The sequence below is a fragment of the Dama dama genome, chromosome 9, assembly GCF_033118175.1.
Source record: "Dama dama isolate Ldn47 chromosome 9, ASM3311817v1, whole genome shotgun sequence".
Classification (NCBI taxonomy): domain Eukaryota; kingdom Metazoa; phylum Chordata; class Mammalia; order Artiodactyla; family Cervidae; genus Dama; species Dama dama.
The window spans coordinates 40236084-40252342 of NC_083689.1; the positions used below are offsets into that span (position 1 = coordinate 40236084).

At 36.3% G+C, this 16259-nt stretch overlaps 1 protein-coding gene across 8 annotated transcripts in view; it reads right to left on the reverse strand.

Moving 5' to 3' along the window:
- Positions 1 to 16259, reverse strand: part of COMMD10 (COMM domain containing 10) — a 181972-nt gene that overhangs the window by 128131 nt on the left and 37582 nt on the right. The gene's annotated exons all lie outside the window — the stretch shown is intronic.

Here is a 16259-nt window from a genome sequence, read left to right on the forward strand (position 1 = left end):
ACACGATGATTACTGATACTGCATGCTGCTAAAACTATTTCAGATGAAATTCTTACAGGACTTAAATAATCTAAATTTTTTTAGAAGCAAGTCAGTGGCTGTTTTTTGTAAATAAAAGTAGTCACAGAAAATAACTTTTCTCTGGTTAAAAATACAAAACTGGAAGATACTTTCACTTAATTTTTTATATCTTCATTATAGATGTAACATTAGGCTGCCCATTACCTTCTAATTTCTATTTTATACACACTTTCCCATAATAATTTATACCCTTACCTGGAAATCTGTACACTTTGAACTTTTTTATTTTAAAATTGAACAGGTAAAGTCACAACTCTTATGAAAGTTCTACATTCATCAAACATGCACACTTATATTCTCCCACTTTTAAGCAGAGGGGCAGGCTTTCTATTAAGTATGCAGCTTTATTTTTAGTCAGATTGTTTTACTGTACAGCTTTATTAACCTTTTTCACTTTCAAACTGCTAGCAAAAGGTCACCAGCACCAAAGAAAAAAATTCAGTAAGGTCTTCTAATAGACCTAATCTTCCCTTAAACATTTTCTCCCTAAATTTACCCCAAAGATAAAAAGAATATTTTTTTTAAAAAAAAAGGATAAGAAGGAATTATCTTCTTTATGCTTTCTACTTTCACAACTAGTTCCACTTTTGGCAAAACTCAACAATAAAAAGGCCTTATAAACAGCTGATAAAGGCCTTATAAAGAGCTAGGCATTTTGATTCTCCGGCCTTAAACTGGAAAGATCTCTTTAAGAAATGAAGATATCAATGTGCTGTACTGTAATAGATGCTTTTACACTTCCTACCATATTTAAGGGGTTCCCAGGTGGTGCAGTGGTAAAGAATCCACCTGCCAAAGCCGGAGACGAAGAACAGGCAGATTCGATCCCTGGGTTGGGAAGATCTCTTGGAGGAGAAAACGGCTACCCACTCCAGTATGCTTGCCTGGGAAATCCCAAGGACAGAGGAGCCTGACGGGCCACAGTCCCAGGGGTCGCAAAGGAGCGCACGACTGAGCACACACACAGTATTCAATTCTAGAAAAACCTTGGGAGGTGGCTATTACTGTCCAAACTTTCAGACCAGAACTTAAGTTTCAATCAAGTGAGTATCCTGCCCAAGATTCTTCAACTGGTCCCCAAAACGTAAACAGTGTGATCCCAAAGTCTGTGATCTTTTTACTACATGTCAATGCCAACTCCAAAGTCCTCCACCTTATTCTCTATTATCTATCAAATGTAACAGTTAGTTTTTAGCTGGATGGTAGAAATTACCAGGATCCAGAAAAATGTCTTGTCCCAGGACACACACTGATTTAATAAGGTGTGTATTTAGTAACAAAGACTAAACCTCCCTACAACAATATTAACAAGGGGACAAAATTAAAATTAAAATCTTCAGTCAGACCTTTTAAAATATAAGAAATTAAATACCACAGTTGTTCTCAAATCTTTTGGTCCTTAAGTTAGGAGGATAATTGATTTTCTAATTATGATACTAATGAATGTGACATGTTTTAATGACCTAAAATGAAAAATTAATAGGTGATTAATACTATGAATATAAATAAGGGCAAACCCCTACTGTACAAAGCAGCATAAGTAGAGCCTACAAGAACAGAAGCCATGGGAGACAGTCATGCCTGAATCTAAATCCAATTAAAATAACTTGGCTTGCAGCAACAGAACCCAACTCAATACAATTTGAAGGAAAACAGGGAATCACACTAGAATTCTTCAAATTGGCACCGACTAAGTCAATATAGCAGAGAAGGCAATTGGCACCCCACTCCAGTACTCTTGCCTGGAAAATCCCATGGACGGAGGAGCCTGGTAGGCTGCAGTCCATGGGGTCGCGAAGAGTCGGACATGACTGAGGGACTTCACTTTCACTTTTCACTTTTATGCACTGGAGAAGGAAATGGCAACCCACTCCAGTGTTCTTGCCTGGAGAATCCCAGGGATGGGGTCGCACAGAGTCGGACACGACTTGGCAGTAGCAGTAGCAGGTCAATATAGTCACATGCCTCCTAGTCAATTTTAAAGTTAGTACCTATCATCTATACTATCTTATCCCTTCCATTTTTCATTTGGACACACTGAATATTTGTTCACCTACAAGATTTTTATAAGACTAAACTTATTTGACAAATATAGAATATCAGTGAATTTATGTTTAAGAAACTTTTATCTCTTCTAACAGGCTTTAAGCCTATAAATCAGTAAGAGATTGGTAACAGGTAGGTGGCCTTCTTTAATGTACACAGTAGTACTTTTAAATTCTAGGACAAGAGAACCTGAAGAATCTGAATGCATGTTAGTAAAATAGAAAATGGATAAAGCAGACACAAGTCATCAGTTAATACAACACAGTGACATATTTATGTGAATTTAAGCACAATTCACTTATATAACTTCAACTATACACTTGGCAAACAGAGATAGAATACTAATTAAAAAATCCAAGCAATTAGGTTCACCATTCCTTGAATGAGGGTAAGTCCTGGAGTCAGTGTAAGTGTGAGATGGAAAATGTGAATCTTCTGTTTCCTCAGTCAATGCATGCTGACGTCTCATGAGTGCTAAGGTGATTCTAGGGCTAAAAGACAAATATGCACTCCAAATCTAAATGACCAACTAAAGAAACAGCCAACAGTTCCAACAAACCTCTGAAGAAAAATAATATGACTGGAACTGACTTACTAAGAAATGTTATGCTGAGAGTCCGTGTGGTACTTTCCTAAAGAATTTCCTCTCCCTCCTCAAATTAGAGTCTTATCTCTATGAGATCATCACCTTCTACACTGACCTTAGAGACCGTAAAACCCATCTCTCTGTAAGACTCTGCATATGTACAAGGAAAAAAAAAAACAACAGAAGAAACCATTCATCACTCTTTTTAACATTAATATGCAAAAAAGAAAAATAAGTTTTATAGGAGAACCTGGTAGAAATGAGGATTACGGGAAACTATGTGGGTTAATAAAGGCACTCTTTGAATGTAAAGACTTGGGCCAACCTGAATTACGAATTGCTTAATGTAACTTAAATTAATTATAAACTCTCTGAAAGAATTTTTATGTCACAGAGTTTTAATAATTAGCTAAAACTACTTGTAAGCCAAACTTCCCCAAAAAGAAAATTGGAGGTGAAAAGCATTCTCTAGTAAACAGGTCAAGTTTGTCCTCCATCAACTGACACTACAGATTGGTAAACACAATCTGGTTAGGAAATGTTTATACTTTTGTGCAAGTGGCTGCCGTTAAGCTGCTAAGTATAAGGTTCAAGCTCTAAATTCAACATCTCATCAGCAATTAAATAGGAGAGAATTAGATATTTTAAAAAGAAAATATTATATAATTTCTACTGCTTCACATTTCTGAAATAGTTCCCTAAGGCCTAACTCACATTCTGGCACTGACAAAAAATGATGCTGTTTATACTTCTTGTTGTTACTGTTCAGTCGCTAGGTCATGTCCAAGTCCTTGTGATCCCAGGCTCCTCTGGCCTCCATTATCTCCCAGAGTTGGCTCAAATTCCTGTCCACTGAGTCAGTGAGACTTACTAACCCTCTCATCCTCTGTCGTCCCCTTCTCTTTTTGCCTTCAATCTTTCTCGGCATCAGGGTCTTTTCCAATGAGTTGGCCCTTTACATCAGGTGGCCAAAGTATTGGAGCCTCAGTACAGTCCTTCCAATGAATATTCAAGGTTAATTTCCTTTAGGATTGACTGGTTTGATCTCCTTGCAGTCCAAGGGACTCTCAAGAGTCTTCTCTACCACCACAATTCAAAAACATCAAATCTTTAGCAATCAGCCTTCTTTATGGTCCAACTCTCACATCCGTGAATGACTACTGGAAAAAACACAGCTTTGACTATATGGACCTTTACCAGCAAAGTGATGTCTCTGTTTTTTATACACTGTCTAGGTTTGTCATAGCTTTCCTACCAAGGAGTATGCATCTTTTAATTTCATGGCTGCAGTCACCATCTGAAGTGATTTTGGAGCCCAAGAAAATAAACTGTCACTGCTTCCACTTTTTCCCCTTCTGGTTGCCATGAAGTGACAGGACCAGATGCCATGATCTTAGTTTTTTGAAGGCTGAGTTTCAAACCAGCTTTTTCACTCTCCTCTTTTATCCTCATCAAGAGTTTCTTTGTTCCTCTTCACTTTCTGCCATTACAGTGGTATTATCTGCACATCTGAGATTGCTGTTATTTCTCCCAGCAATCTTGATTCCAGGTTGTTAGTCACCCAGCCCAGCATTTCACATGATGTACTCTGCACATATGTTAAATAAACAAGGTGACAATATACAGCCTTATCGTACTCCTCTTCCAATTTTGAACCAGTCAGTTGGTCTATGTCCAGTTCTAATGGCTGCTTCTTGACCCACATACAGGTTTCTCATTGTACTCTACAATATGGTTAACCAACAAGGCAGCTTGAAGTTAGGTGGCTGACTAAGGCCTCCAGGTCCCCCACACACTGCTTGACTGCCCCAAGAGCAGAAGCAGTCAATCAATATATTAGCTAACCTGTTACCTACTCAGACTTCAACTGAGCAGTTATAATCTAGAAAAATCCAGTACAGACTCTATTTTACTACCAGCAATGCCCTGATTTCCGCGTACTGTGAGTACTTCACCCAGACATCCCTGCCAGAAAAGAACAGGAACAACTCTCAATGCAATCCTGTATCAAGGTCATTCTCTCACCCCTCACACTTGGCAAATAGAGGTAAATCGCCTACCCTCAGGAGAGCTTCATGACTATCAAAACAAAATGTTTAAGAAAAAGATAAAACCATAATGACTATGAGAATAGGCACTAGTCATGGACCTCACTAAAGACAGATGGCAAAGTAATCACTGTGGAAGCATAGTGGCTACTTTATTAAATTGTACATTATTTTCAGTCCTTCTGAGCAAATTAAAAAATGTGACTTATTGTTTATTAATTTCAAGGGTCCAATGAGACAAAGTATAAAAGCACATAGGATACCTGGCATATATTAAACAGTCAATAAAGGTTATCTATTATCATTATCTTCTTAATTGTTTAAATGTGGTACTACCAGACATAGCGCTTACTCTCTATGCACTGCAGCCATCAAGACACTCAGCTTTGATGAGCTCCATCTACCTAGAACGTCTAGAATTCAGAAAAATATAAAGTGGCAGCACTTACAAAAGAGACAATGAGATATCTTGGCCACCTGCAAATTTCATATAATATCATGAAGAAATTAGTTGTCCTCTCAACCTCCAAAAAGGTCCTAATCCATAAGAACTGACCCAAAGCAACTTATGAGTGTACTTCTTAAATAAACAAAATTTCCTTATGAGGAATCTTTATTTTTTTTTAGGAATTACCATTAATTAGATCCCATTTTAAAACATATTTTTAAACTTGTTCTTATTCTATGTAATAGTCCTATAGGTAGAACTTAATTCATAAAGGACATGTGTACCATAAAAGAGAAGTGTAAATACACTTAATGGCAGCAGTCTTATTATTAGTATTAGTCATTAGCATGCCAACCTAAAATACCTAAGAAGGTGACTATAATTAACTTATAAGTGAATACACAATACCCATCTCAAAGCTAAGAAATCTACAAGCTATATCTAAATATAAATTTGTCAATAAATCTATAAATTACTTCCCTGTCTACAACAAAATATTTGATAAATTTAAATCATTCAAATCTACTTTAGGTACATGCTTACAGTGTTCATATTTTCTTGTACTTTAGAGTCAAAGAAAGTTAACATACAGTACAATCAGTTGAAAAGTAGAGAAAATACCCAAACAAATAAAATGTGGATAAAAATCTAAACATTATTTACATGAGGCAGAAGAACTTTTCATTTCTTAAAAATAAGACTATCCTATAACTGCTTCCCTGGTGGCTCAGTGATAAAGAATCCGCCTGAAAATGCAGAAGTGGGTTAGATCCCTGGGTTGGGAAGATCTCGTGGAGAAGGAAATGGCAACCCACTCCAGTACTGACTGGGAAATTTCACGGACAGAGGAGCCTGGCAGGCTACACTCTACGGGGTTGCAAAAGAGCCGGATATGACTTAGTGACTGAACAACAAATCCTATAACCAGTGACACATTTTTAGCAGACTATTTCTTCTGTTATTATAGCAATAACAAATAATATCATCCTCCCCTTTTCTTAACTAAAAAGGATGATTATAGTATGCCTACCTCACTGGAGTGCTTTGAGACTCTGTAGAGCTTTGAGCCTTGTAGCTAAAAGCTACAAAGTAAATACAAAGTATTATAATTCAGAATAGTGATATAAAAGCAAAGATGGTTTAATACAATAGAAAATTACATTTGTAATTGGCACAATGCCATACTATCCCTGTGGACTTGTTCCTTCAGAGCACATACTCTATAAAATGTCACTGTGGGTGAAAAAAAAAAAAAAATCCCACAGGGAGTTCAAGTAGCCTATAATGTAATATTAGTAATTAAGGAAGTGGCATTCTTCCTCTTTATTCATTTGGGAATCTTTTCTACTAATTAAAAGAAAAGAAACAGTAATTTGTTAAAAAATGATGGCTACAGATAATTCAATCTCAATTCCAACAGCCTGGTCACAAAGGAGAATATCTAACACTGAACAATTTTTTAAGTAAGAGCAAAATACTATATAAGCCATCAAGCCAGTGTCAACTGTCTTCTAAAGTAATCTTTTCCTAAAAATATTTTCCAGAATAACTTATGTTCTTTATACAATATTAAACTATAGCACTTCAAATTCAAATTCAATTACACTAAGTTCCTACTATGTGACAGTCATTCTAATAGGCATTTCACAGATACCTCATGTAATCCTATCAATAATCTTAAGAGGCAGGTATTACCAACCACATTTTCAAATTGAGCAATTTACTGCAGAAAAACTCCGATTTTTGCCCACAGTCTAAGAATTTAAACTCAATCATTTCACTTTAAATCTTCCGTTCCCCCCATTCTGTCAGACTAGGGTCTCATCTGGCTATGCCAATAATCAAGTGATAAATCATTTAACCTCACTGGGCCTGAGTCTTCTGATCAGTAAACTGGGAGGGTTAAAATATTCCTAGTCAGCCTTTCTCTCTCTAAAATGTACTATTTTAATCCATTTAAAGTATACAAGTCAGTGGCTTTTCTTCCCCTAAGAAAAAGATTTTTAAGGTACATATATATTGTAGCATGAATCAGAACTTCATTTCTTTTAATGGCTAATAATACTGCATTTATGTATACACTACCTGTTTATCCATTCATCCATTGATGGGCATATTTGTTTCCACCTTTTGGGCTGCTATTATGTACTACTATAAACATGTATATAGATGTACTTATTTGAGTCTTTGTTTTCACTTCTTCTGGGTATATATCTAGGAGTGAAACTGCTGAGTCATTTGATAATTCTATGTTTAAATTTCTGAGGAAGTAACAAACTATTTGCCATAGTGGCTGCACCACTTTACATTTCCACCAGTGATATATGAGGGTCCTAATTTCTCCATATCCTCACCAACACTTATTTTATTGTTTTAGTTAAAGTCATCCTAATGGGTGTCAAGTGATATCTCATTGTTTTGTGTATCCCTAGTGACTAATGATGTTGAGTATCTTTTCATGTGCATGTTGGCAATCAGTATACCTATTTTGGAGAAATGTCTATGCAAGGCCTTTACCCATTCTTTGACTTGTTTATCTTTTTGTTGGTGAGTTTTAGGAGTTCTTCACATATTCTAAATAGAAATTCCTTATCAGATATATAATTTGCAAATATTTTATCTCATTCTTTAGGTTATCTTTCCTTTTTCTTCATAATGTCCTTTGACACACAAGTTTTTAATTCTGATGAAGTCCAATTTACGTATTTTGTCATTTGCACTTTTGGTATTATATCTAAGAATCCATTGCCAAATCCACCTAAGATCTCTTTTTGCTGGAAAATTCCATTAGCCTTTGCTCATTCTATAAATAAAGTTGCATATGAATAATTCTATTTGTTTTATTGCTGAAAGTTATTAAAGGGTTATTTTGGGAGCTTTTATTATATTGCCTTTACCAAAGAAGTGGCAGTATTTTAAGTTTGGATAAAATTGCCCTTTAAAGATGGATAGGTTGGAACTCCTTGAGATAAAATGGAGTAACTCTGAAAGAAACTGCACTTTTGCTTGTTTATAAAAAAAAAAAGAAAGAAAGAAAAAAGGGGGGTGGGGAAAGAAAGGAGGTTCAGTTCAGTTCAGTTCAGTTCAGTCACCCAGTCATGTCCGACTCTTGCGACCCCCATGAACCACAACACGCCAGGCCTCACTGTCCATCACAAACTCCCAGAGTCCACCCAAACCCATGTGCATCAAGTCAGTGATGCCGTCCAACCATCCCTTCCTCTGTTGTCCCCTTCTCCTCCTGCCCCCAATCCCTCCCAGCATCAGGGTCTTTTCCAATGAGTCAGCTCTTCCCATCTGGTGGTCAAAGTATTGGGAGTTCCAGCTTCAACATCAGTCCTTCTAATGAACACCCAGGACTGATCTCCTTTAGGATGGACTGGGTGGATCTCCTGGCAGTCCAAGGGACTCTCAAGAGTCTTCTCCAACACCACAGTTCAAAAGCATCAATTCTTTGGCGCTCAGCTTTCTTTATAGTCCAACTCTCACATCCATACATGACCACTGGAAAAACCATAGCCTTGACTAGACGCACCTTTGTTGGCAAAGTAATGTCTCTGCTTTTTAATATGCTGTCTAGGTTGGTCATAACTTTCCTTCCAAGGAGTAAGAATCTTTTAATTTCATGCGACTGCGCAGAAGTGCGGCCGAGAGGAGCTACCCCGCATCAGAGGTAAGGAGCAGCAGCTGTGCTTTGCTGGAGCAGCCATGAAAAGAGACCCCCAAGTCCAAAGTAAGAGAAACCCAAGTAAGACATTAGGCCCTGAGAGAAGGGATCAGAGGGCAGACAGACTGAAACTACAATCACAGACAACTAGCCAATCTGATCACACGGACCACAGTCTTGTCTAACTCAATGAAACCAAGCCATGCCGGGTGGGGCCACCCAAGACTGCCGGGTCGTGGTGGAGAGGTCTGACAGAATGTGGTCCACTGGAGGAGGGAATGGCAAACCACTTCAGTATTCTTGCCTTGAGGACCCCATGAACAGTATGAAAAGGCAAAAAATAGGACACTGAAAGATGAACTCCCCAGGTCGGCAGGTGCCCAATATGCTACTAGAGATCAGTGGAGAAATAACTCCAGAAAGAATGAAGGGATGGAGCCAAAGCAAAAACAATACCCAGTTGTGGATGTGACTGGTGATGGAAGCAGGGTTCGATGCTGTAAAGAACAATATTGCATAGGAACCTGGAATGTTAGGTCCATGAATCAAGGCAAATTGGAAGTGGTCAAACAGGAGATGGCAAGAGTGAACATCAACATTCTAGGAATCAGTAAACTAAGATGGACTGGAATGGGTGAATTTAACTCAGATGACCATTATATCTACTACTGTGGGCAGGAATCCCTTAGAAGAAATGGAGGAGCCATCACAGTCAACAAAAGAGTCTGAAATGCAGTACTTGGATGCAATCTCAAAAATGACAGAATGATCCCTGTTCATTTCCAAGGCAAATCATTCAATATCATGGTAATCCAAGTCTATGCCCTGATCAGTAACGCTGAAGAAGCTGAACAGTTCTATGAAGACCTATAAGACCTTCTAGAACTAACACCCAAAAAAGATGTCCTTTTCATTATAGGGGACTGGAATGCAAAAGTAGGAAGTCAAGAAACACCTGGAGGAACAGACAAATTTGGCCTTGGAGTACAGAATGAAGCAGGGCAAAGGCTAATAGACTTTTGCCAAGAGAACGCACTGGTCATAGCAAAGACCCTCTTCCAACAACACAAGAGAAGACTCTATACATGGACATCACCAGATGGTCAACACCAAAATCAGACTGATTATATTCTTTGCAGCCAACGATGGAGAAGCTCTATACAGTCAGCAAAAACAAGACCGGGAGCTGACTGTGGCTCAGATCATGAACTCCTTATTGCCAAATTCAGACTGAAAGAAAGGAAAGGAGGGAGCAAATTTTCTTCATTTGAGAACATCATCAGTTAGTAATCACACACAGACAATTTTAAAAGGCACTATGTGTTTAAACTATATGTTGAAACATGATTATTAGAAAAAACAGTTTATCCTGCAATATAAAGTAAATACTCCAGCAGCTACTAAAATCTTCTCTAATACATGGATAGCATTTCTATGATCTACTTCCCTCACTTCAGTCAATATATTAGTATATGTCAACTGGCTTAGACATGGCTTTAAAGCAAATATATTGCTAAATAATTACTAGAAAAAATAAACCATATTTACCAAAAAAATAGAATATTCCACAGCCATTTAAAAATTCATCTATTGACAAAGATATTTATAATGTAATATTTCATGGCGGGGGAAACTAATTTATAATTGATAGATTTGGAAAGCTATATGCCAATTAAGTATGTCATTCAAAATTATTATCTTTAGATAGAATTATAGATGAATTTTATTTTCTTACATTTTCTGATTTTTCTACAATATAAATTACTCATGTAAATCTAGCAAAATACAAAGGAATAAAAAAGAGATAAAACTAAAATTCCCTAAAATGAGTTTGGATAAAATTGCCCTTTAAAGATGAAATTAATAAGTAAGAATTTCTTTCTATACATTTACTTGTTATTACATTTCATCTTCACCCATTATGTATAATTTGTCAGCTATATGTTTTGGTTAACTAATCACAACAATAACAACAAGAAATATACAGAGTTTCACTGATGTTTTAACAGCACAGTTATAAAGTATAAGTAAATTTTACATAAATTCCAGATTAACATCAACAAAAAAATTTTTTAAAGCTTAATATGATGTTTTAAAAACTGTGTATATGTTACTTCATTAATTAGACATGGGGATCAAAACTTTCCTGAAACAAGCAAATTATCAAGGTTTGTAAAAAGTAGATTATATTAATTCTCTTTGTTTTTGCTAGTAGCAGGAGGTGAGATAAGTGACACAATAAGTGCTCTACCAACCCTATTCCATCTGTGGCCCTAGTTGTTATTTGTTCCCACTGCCTATGGACACCATTAAATGATATGGTGATTGAAATTGGCTATTTTCCGTGCACTAACTGAACAACTACCTTCAGATCCTCAAAAACACCATTCAGCTCTAGAATTAAAACATAAAACTCATGATGCTGAGTTAATGTTAAAAACTAACAAGAAAATAGCCAAATCAGATTCACAATCATTAGGCATTTTGAAATGGCAACATTTCCAAGTAAGTAGTCAGGTGATACAAAATTTGGGGATTTAATTAAATCCTTAAAGTACTTCATATACAAATATGAGATTTATTCAAAAGATTAGTAATTTTAGATAAATATTAAAGAAGTTGAAAAGTTCAGAAAGTAATAACATATAAAGAATTTTATATGTGAACTTATTAAAAAAATCTTCACTTTTCCAAATACCATAAAAACAGCCAATAGTGCCCAATAATTTGTTCTGAGAAATGTATTATACAGTAAAATTGATTCTTCCTCTTCATAAAAGTTTAATTTCCCCTAAATAATTCTCATACAAAGAAAGAAATCTGAAAGAAATACAATTTGCATAACATATTCAAGATATATAAACTTCAGCTTTCATATGATACCTAACACCAAACATGCTTAAAATCTCATTTAAACTAGGCCAGGAAAGTGTTTGCCAGTTCCTCTTCTGTCAAAATTATTAGGCCTGAATTCAACATTCAAAAATGCAAATTACTCATAAGAAAATAATCTAGTCATCTTTACTTTGTCTTCTTGGATCTAAAAGTTACATACCATGCCAAAATCAGAATATTAGCTTTCAAAGAGCAATTCAGAAAGCCATCAAAGATGTAGTTAATATTTACCTAAGAGTGAAAAAAAAAAAGTTTACATTTTAACTGATTTCCAGCTATAGTACCATGGAAGAGAGGGTTCACTATGAACTACTCCAGTATTTTCCACCAGACTGGGTATATCATCAACCAAAGAAGTAACAGATCAAGCAGTAGCCACTAGTCACACATTAAGAACTCCTATGATATGGAATAAATCTTGTATTTAGACCACTTCAGTTTCCAAGTTGATGCAGGGGACAAAGTTCAGAGACCAGACAGCAGCCTTCACATTTATGTTCTCCATTTTAAAGAATAAGCTATACACCTGACCAAGTCAAGAGGTCTGAAGATTCAAACACAAAACTCCTGAGTGATCCTGGAACTAAGGCGTCTGAGGGTCCTCTGAACCACAAATGACTCTAACGAGGGTGCGGCACGGGTTCCAGTTCTATCATCGGTCAGTTTCTCACTCGCCACCATGCCACTCCCAATAGACACTATATCCTCTTTCCAACTGATCTGATTTAGAATCTGTGGTCCATCACCAAAATCACTCCCTTGTATGCAAAGTCAATCCTTTGTCCCTTTCTCTCTTCATCTGATATACTTGGCAAAGATGAAACCCTGATTAAACCTAAATATCTACCTACTTCACATCTGCACTAGAGCAACTAAAAATGGATGAAAGAAAATATATATCCTTTCAACAGTTCTCGTTTCAAATTTGTGGTCACAAAGCTCAAATGGGCAATGAGCACTGGTCAGTAACAGTGAAATAGTCTAAAATAACTAGGGTGTTCATTTTCCCAATATCCAAAATAACTACTTCATACTTTTTCCTCTGTTCTCAAAACTCGAAGACCTATCTGCTCCCCGAACAAATAACTACATTCAGAAAACAGAAGCAGTCAGTTACAGCTTTCTCTTCTACCACCAAAACGACCTACCTGGTCCATTCTGTGTTTTTTGCTGTTACAACAAATAGTATGTTCCTACTCTCATCACAGTCCAACGGTTTCATTTGTGCTCTGGCCCTCTTATCTTCTCACTTTCTTAAGAAACTCATACCTTTCTCTGTCCAGCAGCATCAATTTTTCCCCCAATGGATGTGGCACTGGCATACAAACCTTCTCTAGTATCTTCGGCCACTGAATCCACATTCCTCTACATTGACTGACTATTCTATTTTGCTTTCACTTTCTTACCTCATTTTCTTTCCTCAATTTATTCCAGTCAGGATTCTTTTCCCTCTCAATTGTTACTGAGATTACAATTGTCAAGGTTATCAGCGAAGTCCATCTAATCAAATCCAACAGTCACACAGATGTCTGCTCTTCTCTTTCCCGACCTCTGAATAGTATTCAATACCGCCCTCCATCTTGAAACACCTCCTTCTCCTGCCCCACACAGTGATCACCAGTGACCCCCATGACGCTAAATTCTTTTTTTTTTTTAACTACCATGTGGTGACTTTAAGTTCAGGCTATTGTGGCAGGAGAACCTAAGTTCAAATCTTGCCTACATCACTTTTTAAAATCCAATCTGAAAGAGTCAGTGGTTCAGTCGTGTCCGACTCTTTGTGACCCTGTGGCCTGTAGCCTGCCATGCTCCTCTGTCCATGGAATTCTTCAGGGAAGGATCCTGGAGTGGGTAGCCATTCCCTTCACCAGGCGATCTTCCCAACTCAGGGATCGAACCTGGTCTCCAACCTAGGGAAAGATATTTAACCACTGAGACTAGGTTCTCAATCTACAAACTAGGAAAAATATTAGTGCCTAATTCCCAGCTGTGAGGGTTAAATTAGTAACTTTAATTCTCTCTTTTACCTATTACAGCATGTAAAGTAATTCGCCCTCCAGGAAATGCTCTCTCCCTTCAGTTGCTGGCTGCTCCTTTCCCAATCACTGTGAAAAGCTCCTCCAGCTCTATTTGCCTTTTAAACTTGGGAATTCATAAGGTTCTATACTCCTTCCCGAGGCGACTAAGCTCTTCCATCTCTTAACTGAAATTATAATCAAAACCTCAATGATTTCCAAGGCTCAATTTCTGGTGTATAACCCGCCCCCTACCTCACCAACTGCCATCCAAAAATCTCTACCCGAATCTCTCAGCTATCTCACACTCAACAAGCTCAAAAGATAAGGCTCTCTCCTTTTTCAGCTGTTCTTCCTCCCCCTCAAACTCCCCTTTCTGGTGCAGTCTCAAACTCCCCTTTCTGGTGCAGTCTCAAACTCCTTGCTGTCAGTTTCCACAGTTTCAGTATTTCCTCTTTGTAACAATCACTAAACTTACATTTACAGGCTTAGAACATGTATTCCCTTTTAGACCATAAGCCCCACGATGGAAAATAAAACCTGTCTATATCAAAAATACCTTGCCAAGTATCCCATGCATGCATGTGTATGCGTTCTGGCGCTCAGTCGTGTCCAACTCTTTGTGACACCATGGACTCTAAGACACCAGGCTCCTCTGTCCATGGGATTTCCCAGGCAAGAATACTGGAGCGGGTTGCCATTTCCTCCTCCAGGGCTCTTTCCAACCCAGGAATCGAACCCATGTCTCCTGATTTCTCCTGAATTGGCAGGCAGATTCTTTACCACTAGGCCTATCCCATGCATAATAAATGTGTTTAATAAGTGTTTCTTGAATTGAATTTGAGATATTTTAGACGTGTGCTTATTTAACTTACTGAACTTACCAGCATTTTATTTGTTTAGATGTCTAATTCATTGTTAACACTTTTATTTCAAAATACTTAAGCCACTCATTTACGTTAGTATTATTTCTAATCCATAAAAATATTTTAAAGAAAATTTAAAGGTACTTAAATATACTATATTTGAGGAATTCTACAATTATCAATTGCCACTGGATTTCAAAAAATAAAGAAGTTCAGAAGCTAAGAAAGGCAAGTGAGGGTGATACTATTTGTCTCCCTACTTTGGAATTTCACAAAATTTTTGAAAAGAATTTCAGTAAAAAGATGATTTTTTAAAATTATGAAATGCATGAATGGGGTATTTTTTAAAAAAAGGATTTACTCCTACAAGACATTTTTAATCTAACTACCATCATACTCTTTGTATTAATACTTTGTTTTCACTCAAAGATATATAGTGTCTAAAACAATATTTTTGCTAGCTTAGAAAGTCTTATTATGGATAAATGTGCACTTTCCATGAGGCAGCCTAAAATACAGATAAAGGCTTACACATACACACTCTTCACCTACATCAAAGGGGTTCATTTTGTGATATCAAGGACTTATACACATATGATGTGAACACTTCAATATACTTGAATACTAATGATCTTTCAGAAAGTCATATTAATCAGGAAACTTAAAAATAAACCAAAAAATAAAAAAATAAAAACCGACTAAATTGAGGAAAGACACTTTTGTATTGCTCTCATTTAGAAAACATGACAACTTAAAGGATACTATCATTGAGAAATTCATCACAATGAAAAAGGATAGAAAACAAAATTAAGAATCAGAAAACCAGAGCCACAAAGTCTTAGAAATATTTAAATAAGTAAATATGATTCCAAAGAACTAGGCTTTTTTTTTCCAAAGTATATGTGCAATTGTCTACCAAATAGGGGCTGTTTTATTTTCTCTAAGCTAGCTGCTAGAATATTTTATAAGATTGCTTCCACATGTTCTTTAATAATGTAGAACACATATAACAAAAGCTTGTTTAATGTGTACACTATTAGAATAAAGAAATTATAAATGAGAGGGCTCTATAATATTATAAAAATACCTGGGTTTTCACTGTTCTCCTAAAATTACCCAAAGTATAATTATTAACTAGTTATCAAAGAACTTATTTTTGAGATAGTAATGTTATACCTTTCTCTAGAAGATTTTAAATCCCTCAAAGGCAAACTAAAATGTATCCTAGAATGATTATGAAAAGCCTATTATCTAACTATAGTCAGATCTTTTTTTTTGTTTACACCCTTCACCCAGTAATTATACTCCTGAAGAATAACCATAAATTCCAAAGATGCTTTATTCATTCATTCATTTGAATATGGAAAAGATCTGTTACAGAGTTAAGTGAAAAAAGCAGAATATAAAATCAAAGAAGACAAAAAATAAAATAAAAGAAGACTTTCAAAAGAAAGTTCTACTGAACAAACACTGAAATAAAAGATGTCTGCATAGTCATGGTAAATCTGAGTTTTTCTTTCTATATCTCTAAAATTTTCACAATAAACATTTATAACTTAGGTAATTAAAAAAGACCCAAAAAATATTTTAAAGAGATAAGCAATATT